The sequence below is a fragment of the Pteropus medius genome, unplaced genomic scaffold, assembly GCF_902729225.1.
Source record: "Pteropus medius unplaced genomic scaffold, Ma_sr-lr_union100, whole genome shotgun sequence".
NCBI lineage: Eukaryota > Metazoa > Chordata > Mammalia > Chiroptera > Pteropodidae > Pteropus > Pteropus medius.
Genome location: NW_024355206.1, coordinates 2,747,649 through 2,756,144, shown reverse-complemented (window position 1 = coordinate 2,756,144; position 8,496 = coordinate 2,747,649). Strand labels below are relative to the sequence as shown.

General features: G+C 42.9%; 1 pseudogene; it reads right to left on the bottom strand.

Moving 5' to 3' along the window:
• Nucleotides 1–6,834: 6,834 nt before the first annotated feature.
• LOC120599306 (60S ribosomal protein L4-like) lies at nucleotides 6,835–8,112 on the bottom strand (annotated as a pseudogene).
• Between the last annotated feature and the right edge of the window lie 384 nt (nucleotides 8,113–8,496).

Sequence of the window (8,496 nt, the reverse complement as noted above, 5' to 3'; positions counted from 1 at the left end):
GACACTACAGGCCCTGGTGGTGGGACAGAGAAGGGAAGAAGAAAGTGTCCAAGGGAAGCTGGCCAGCCCACACCTGTTATCCCCAGCTTCTCACCCTATCAGAGCTACTGGAGCGCCCTGATATTTACCCACCAACATCTGAAACCTGAGCTATCACTCCTGGCTTGTCATACAGAGGCAGTGGGACAGTAAGGACTCCCAATCAATGAAAGGAAAAAGCAAGAGAAAGACTTAAAAAGATCTCTGCCAACCGACCCTCCCACTGTGTCTCCGTCTGCTCTACCCCCAGGTGGATGTGCAGCCCCTCGCCCTCCAGCTACCACACACCCACTAGTTCACAATAGCCTCGGTTTTCCTGGGGGGAACTCACTGTGTTCAGGTCTGTTTCTCTGCCTCTAGGGTTTCTCCAGAGTTGAGTTCGAGGACAGGAGTTTGTAGCCCATGCTAGAATGCCATCTTGTGAAGAATCATAAGCGCTTCCATCCCCACTTCTTTCTTTCAAGTCTCTATAAAATAATAGAGGGCAGATTAGATCAAGGTCACACACTCACGTGCCAGCTTGAGTAGGCAGATTATACTAATGAACGAAGCTGGCTAAGGGTGAGGCCACAGCGAGTGATGGAGTCTGGGGTGAACTGGCGTGGGCATGTGCATCCTTTACCTACTGAGGGCAGTGATGCCCACTGCCAGGCAGGAATGTAGGCCAGTGTCGTTATGAGGCCGGAAAGAGAATAGATGGGAAATTTTCTCATTAAAATGTGAAGGTTGAGTTCAGCTGGGGGTCACTGGTTTGCCACTCCTGGTTTGTTAATCCCTGAAGGTTTTTTCAGGTTTAACAAGTCAGAAGTCTTGAAGTCTAGCGTTTTCCCTTCATGAGTAACCTGCTAGGGTGAGAACTTTCTCAAAAACAAAAATGAGGCCTGTCTGGTGTGACCTGTTCTTAACGAGCCCACATGGGAGCTCTGTCCAGTCACCAGCCTACAGCTCTTAGAGTCTGCTTGTTCCTCTTTCAGTAGATCAGAACAATATTTGCCCATTTTCAGCCCGGTGGTGCCTCGCCCTTTTCAAAAAATTTCTTAAAGATTACAAACATTGGTGGGGCCTTGGAACTTAACCAGAACAACTTTGGTGGCCTTTAGTTTTTTTTGTTTTTTAAAAATAAGCCTTACCTCATTCTACGCTTATATTTCCCACACACTCTTCTTATGGTACAATCGTTATTTTTAAAATGTCTGTCTTCTCACAGGCAAGGGAAGTAAAAGCAAAAATAAATGAGTGAGACTATATCAAACTAAAAAGCTTCTGCTCAGCAAAAGAAATCGTCATCAAGGTATAAAGAGACAACCATCCAAATGGGAAAATATATTTGCAAGCAACACCTCCAATAAGGGCCTAATATACAAAATAGACAAAGAACTCACATGACTCAATAACAACAAAAAAACAAACGATCCAATCAAAAATGGACAGAGGACCTGAACAGACACTTCCCCCTAGACGACACACAAATGGCCAAATATATGAAAAGATGCTCAACATTGCTAGTTCTTAGGGAAATGCAAATCAAAACCACAATGAGATATTATCTCATACCTGTTGGAATATCTATAATCAACAGAACAAGTAATAACAAATGTTGGAGAGGATGCGGAGAAAAAGGAACCCTCATACACTGTTGGTGGGACTGCAAATTGGTACAGCCACTATGGAAAACAGTATGGAGGTTCCTCAAAAAACTAAGAATTGATCTACCATATGATCCAGCAATCCCTCTACTGGGTATTTACTCCAAAGACTTGAAAACCCATATCTGAAAAGATATTTGCACACCGATGTTCATAGCAGCACTATTCACAGTGACCAGGACATGGAAGCAACCAAAGTATCCTACAATAGATGACTGGATAAAGAAGCTGTGATACATATGTACAATGGAATATTACTCAGCCATAAGAAGAGATGAAATACTGCCATTTGCGACAACCTGGATGGACCTCGAGATAATCATGCTAAGCGAAAAAATCCAGACAGAAAAAGTTGAAAATCACATGATATCACTTATATATGGGATATAAATCTAAAAGCAACAAATGAACAGGACAAACAGAGACTCAGGGACATGGACAATGGACCAGTGGTTACCAGAGGGGAGGGTGTGGGGGAGGAGAGAAGAGGTAGACAGGGTAAAGGGGGTCAAATGTATGGTAGCTGAAGGAAACTGGACTCTGGGCGGTAATCACACAATAGAACATATAGGTATCAAATTATAATATACATCTGAAAATTATATTAATGTATTAACCAATGTTACCCCAATAAACAAAATAATAATAATAATAAAAATAAAATGTGTCTTGACTCTAACCTTCAGATCAGGTTTTGATCCTTCCTTCTCATATAGCCCCATCCTTGACTTATATCAAATCGATATGGAATCCCATTATAGTTATGTGATCTTAGGCAAATTACCTAAACTCTCTGCACCTCAGTGTTCCCTTTTATAAAATGGTGCAGTTTAACTGGATAGTGACCAAGATTACTTCTAGAACTACGTTTTGGGTTAGAGCTTCCTTCGACCGTTGGTTAAAAACTGTGGACCCTCATTCCAGAAAAATGGTTACATGGCTTCAACTGGTTTACTTTGTTTTGTCAGTCAAGGCTACATTCCCCTTTCTTTTGAGGGACATTTCTTACCCACTCCAATATCTGGCTCTAGATAGGCTACCAGTAATAGTACCCCATCCCATTCTGCCCAGGAGAGTGGGCATATCAAGTCCTTTTCTGGTTTCTGTTTGTTTGTGTTTCTTCTTTTGAATGGAAGCAGAAGGGAAGATTTCTTTTTTGGTAGAGAGCCAAAGGCAGGGGTTCAGGTTTGCCTGGGACCTTTCTCCTGCTTTGCTGAGAAAGTTCTTCTGTGTAAGGCACAGGGAAAGAGAAGCCCAGAGAATGGGCAGATGGAGGGAAGGGGAGAGAGACTTCTCCTGTTGCTTCACTTCTGGATCCAGCTGCCCCTAACGCTGGCTCATTCCTACCCTTTCGATGCTTTCCATGAACCGGTCAATACCTTTTTTTTTTTTTTTTGGTTTGTGTGAGTTTGAGCTGACTAGAGGCATTTGCAGCAGAACGAGTCCTGGTTGGTACACAGGCAGGCATGACTTCACCCCACTTTGTGCCACTGACCCTTAGATTTTAATACTGTCCCAGTCCCCATTCTCATTTCCCTCACATTCTAACTAAGCTCTTTGAAAGCAACTAGAATGCCTTATGCAACTCCTTACACAAGTGCTCAACTGGTTTTAATGGAATTAAACGGAATTTTAGTTATTTTCTCATATGTACTCATGTTCCCACCCCCTATAAGACTATATGTTTTTAGAGGACAAGGACGCTGTTTGCTTCTCTTTAAAGGTTCCCGAAAAGGGCTCTGCACATAGTAGGAACTCACAAAATGCGGGAGATTTCGATGACCAGACTGACTGCATCATGAGGAGCTCACTGACCTCGTGCACTGTGACATTCTCAAACATGCTGTGGATGCTGGCACCACTGAGAGACTGAGTCAGATGATGACAAGGTCACAGGACAAGAGATCCTTCTGCCAGGACTCTGGGGTCCAGCCTGGAAGCTGTCTGTCACTCCCCATAGCACCTCCTCCTCGCTCAGGAATTTCAGCCAGTCCTGGCTAAAGAGGACAACAGCTTCTGAAACTTCCCCAGTGACTGGAACACTGGACAGTGAGATCCTAAATACTGACAGCAGTGGCTACAGCCATAGTCAGTTTTAACACAAGGGCCAGAGGATCCTGGCCTGGCTGGTGGGTCCCTCTTCTAAGGCCCTAGGAAACTCCTGAAAATACAGCAAGGGAGCTGGGCACACACACGACACACAACTATACACACCGAGGACCTTGCCAGCAGACAAATAACATGCTTTATCCTATGTAACTGCGATTTTTTAAAATACATTTTCTCGAGCAACTGCAGAAGTTTCCTTTCGTAGACTAGAACCAGAGCTGGGGTGGTTGAGGGGAGGTGAGAAAGCATTGGGTCCAATTAGCCACTAGAGGGTGCTGGGAAGCAAGACCTCTCAAATTTTCCACGGGGCATTTCAAAGGCCAAAAGTGGAACGTCTTTTGCAGATAGTGATCAAGGTACTTGGCCACCGGTGACTGAGTGGGAACAAAGCAGCACCACCCAGTCCTGTGCTTTGGGCATTTCATGGCTTCTGCTACCAGGAATGGCCAGAGAAGCTCCACCTCTGTGGTTAAGATTCAGCAGCCATAACCATGTCTCTTAGTGTCATTAAAATGCTAAATTGGGCCTCTTTGTCCTAACCAGTTCTCCAGCCCCTAAGAGATCTATATTCCTTCCAGCTCACTCTGGCACTGGGGGCAGGTCCCCTAGACCATCAGGGGGTTAGGTAAGTGTGTGGAGAGAGAAGGCAGCCATTTCTACCTACAACGGGCTGCTTGTCTTATTTGCAGGTAGCAGCAGGAGACCTGCTTTAGGATAGCAGCAACCTCAGTTTTTCCAGGTGAGTGGGTGTCCAGGAAGTGCCCACGGAGATGCTTCCAGGAGAATGAGTCACTTATTGGGAAAATGGCAAAAGAACTTATTTGCCAAGGAACCGAAAATATGTCTTTTTCCACTGCTGCCCTGATGTTGTCACTGGCAAGGCTACTCACTGCAGAAGCCAAGAAAAGGATGCCTGCCTTTAAAGTCTTTTGAGTAACACATCATGGCCCAGGATGGTAACATATCAAGGGTGCTCCCCTGCACTCAGAAGGGTCAATGGAAACTTTTCCCTTTTTTAAATCCTCAACCCCACTCCCCTTCAAAAGCAGCAGAACCCACTGTCTTCTCGTTGAAAGAGCAGCTACTGGGTCAAGAAGCATTTAAGTGTTTCACACATAATAGATAAGGTCTGTGGAATGAATAACCGGTTCATTGAGAAAATGAACGTCCGAGTTAAATCCTAGATTTCCTTCCCTTCTCCCTCAAACCTTTGTTTTCTTTTTCCTTACTTTCTCCCTTTCTCTCTTCTTCCTTCCTTTTCCACATTCCGTAAAATTTACCCTTTGTGTGTGATTCAGTGGCCTTTAATATATTCACAGTTGTCTACAATCATCGCTAATTCCAGAACATTTTCATCACCCTAAAAAGAAACCCTGTACCCATGAGCAGTCACTCTCCTCTCCTCCTTCCCCTCAGCTCCTGGAAACTACTAATCTACTTTCTGTCTCCAGGGATTTCTTATTCTGCACATTTCATATAAATGAAATCATATAATATGTGGCCTTATGAGGCTGACTTCTTTCATTTAATATAAGGTTCTCAAGGCTCATCTATGTTGTAGCATGTGTTATTTTTATTGCTGCATAGTATTCCATTGTGTAGATAGATCACTTTGTTTATGCATTCAAGCTGATAGTCATTTGGGTTATTTCCACTTTTTGGCTATTGTGAATAATGCCGTTATCAACATTTACGTGCAGGTTTTCGTGTAAACATGTTTTCACTTCTCTGGGGTATGTATGTAGGACTGGATTTGCTCGGTCACATGGCAATTCTAGGCTTTATCTTTTGAGGAATTTCCAGACTGTTTTCCAAAGTGGCTGCACCATTTTAAATTCCTACCAACATTGTATGAGAGTTCCAATTTATCCACACCCTCACTAACACTTTTCAGTGTCTGTCTTTTTGGTGATAGTCATCCTAGTTGGTGTGCAGTGGTACATCATGATTTGCATTTCTCCAGTGGCTCATCATGATTTGCATTTCTCCAGTGGCTGATGATGTTGAACATCTTTTCATGTGCTTATTGGCAATTTGTATACCTTCTTTGAAGAAATATATATTCAAATCCTTTGCTCGTTTTTAAATTGGATTGTCTTTCTGCTGTTGAGTTCTAAGAGTTCTTTATATTATGGATATTAGACCTTATTGGACATGTGTTTTTCAAGTATTTTCTCCTGTGGGTTGTCATTTCACTTTTTGGAGAGTGTCTTGTTCTAAGAATCAAGGTCGAATGGACTCCTGTTTCTTATACTCCATTATTTCTCAAAATGAGCTTGTTTCTGATGACTGGTTACTTTGGGGTGGAGAACATGGAATTTTGGGGGTGATGTAAAATGTTCCTCATCTTGATAGTTGTATAAATCAGTGTTTGTCAAAACTGACTGAGTTTACTATTAAGATCTGAGCATTTTTCTATATGTACAGTATTCCTCGGTGAAAAAAATAGCTTGCTTCATTTATGGTCATGACTTTCTTATACAATTCTTCCTAGAGTTTTTTTTTTTTTAAATGGCCCCACCTTTTTTATAGAGGAGACAAAGATTATACTCCGTCATAAACATTATCTGCTGATTGGAATCTACTTTCTCCCTGAAAGGATTCTTCATGGAATTCCTTGACTTCCTACTCTGAGTCACAAATTTATAGATCTGTGGACAACTGCCATTTTTTTCTTCATTGTGCTCTTCATTTGATCTCATTATGTCTTTTTCCTGAATTCTCATTTCATTTTGCTAGACTATGTCTTTGTTCCCCCCAGCACCTCCAAAAAGGGAACACGGGAAGTCAATGTCCTGAGTCCTTATATATCTGAAAAAAAAAAATTTATTTGTTCTTTTGGGTAGGCATACGATTATAAGATTAAAACATTCCCTGAGAACTTGGAAGTCACTGTTCCAATATCTTTTATAATCTAATGTGGCTGATGTTCCCCCCACACACACACCCCCATGTTTCTCACTGCTTCTTTGATCAGGTTTTTATTCAAAATTAGCTGTCTCAAAGTGATTTGACTTTTGCGGAATAAATTAATTTCAGTTTATGCCACAGGCTTCTTTTCTTCTGTGGTGGGTTTCTTTTCCATGGGCTTCTTCTCAGCTGCTGGTTTCTTGGTAGCTGCAGCCTTTTTTCCCACCAAAGTCTTCTGCTTCGTAACACCAACAGTCTTCTTCCCTTTCTTCCCTACCACAGGCCTCTTGCCTGGAACCCCCTTCTTCTCATCTGATTTGGCTTCTAGCGCTGCTGCTGCTTTATCTCCCCAGTGCTTGTGATTCTCGTGAATGGTGTTCTGGCACATGGTCTTTGCATACGGGTTTAGCTTCAGCATGATTCTCAGGTTTTTCAGTGGATTCTTCTTTAGGACTCTGCGATGAATCTTCTTGCATGGTGCTCAGGGGGCTCTCTGGATCTCTGGGATTTTCGAAATTCTGCTAAGGTCAGTACTGAGTGTCTTGTGTATGGGGAGGTTGTAGTTACTCTTGAGAGAGGCAGCTTTATGCCAAGTACCATACAGATCATCTAACTTGCAGAAGGCACTTTCAGTCCAAACGCAGAAATGGCCCGCCCACATGCCCACCAGGAGCAAGTTTCAAATGTTCAGTTTGCTTACATTAAGCAGAGTAATTCCAGAGATATTTCTGAAGGCTTTGATGATGCCGCTGTCTTCATTATAGATGATGCAAGGTCTCCCACGCTGGATATGACAACGGTTTCTCATTTTGCCCTTGCCAGCTCTCATTCGCTGAGAAGCATACACCTTTTTATACTATTCCAGGCCTTAAGTTTCTTAAGCAAAAGAGCCTCCTTGGTCTTCTTGTAGCCTTCAGCTTTACCTTCAACCACCAAAGAAAGTTCAAGAACTTTCTCAATACGGTGACCTTTAGATATGACCAGTGCTGGTAAGGCTGAGGCAGCCAGAGCAGAGCAGATGACATATATCTTCTGTGCTGTGTTCACTCTGCAGTGCCAATGGTGCCAGGTTTTGATTGGTGCAAACATGTCCCCCCCGCCACCCCCCACAGCATATATTGCCAAAAGCACCATGGCCAGATGATGAGTCCCACCGCCTCGAAGAACTCTGGGAATTTGAGCTATAGCTCTGCCAGTCCCCCACGACTCAGCACTGGTTTGATGATCTGCTAATTCACTGACAGCATAGGGGTGTCTATTGTTTTTACGCACATTGATGTGAAAAGTTCACAATATCTGGTCACATGGGAGCCTTGAACACAGCTGGCAAAGTGACATTTTTGCCAGACGATTCCCTTTTTTCGGAGTACACCGATATCAGTGGATGAGCACACGCCATGGCGGGGAGAGGAGAAGGCCGTGCTCCTCAGTCGGGTGGCTCCTACAGGAACAGGGCTGATGAGAAGTTTGAGGCTAGTTAGATGTTTATTCTTCCCCAGAAACTTTTAGGACTTTATTCATTACCCTTAGATTGCTGAGATTGCTGTAATATCATCGGATAGTCTAGGAATTTTGTTTGGGTTTCGTTTTATTCCTTTATTTATCTTCCTTGACACTTGCGCCCTTTCAATCTGAAAATTCTTGCCTTTCTTCAACATATGGATATTTGCTTCTATTATTTCCACCCTCTCTGTCTCCTTCCTTCCTTTCTTCTCTTTCTCTGGAATTTCTAGATGAATTGACCCTCTTATCTCTTATTTTTTTCTTTTTTTGGGACTTCTTTATCTGCTAA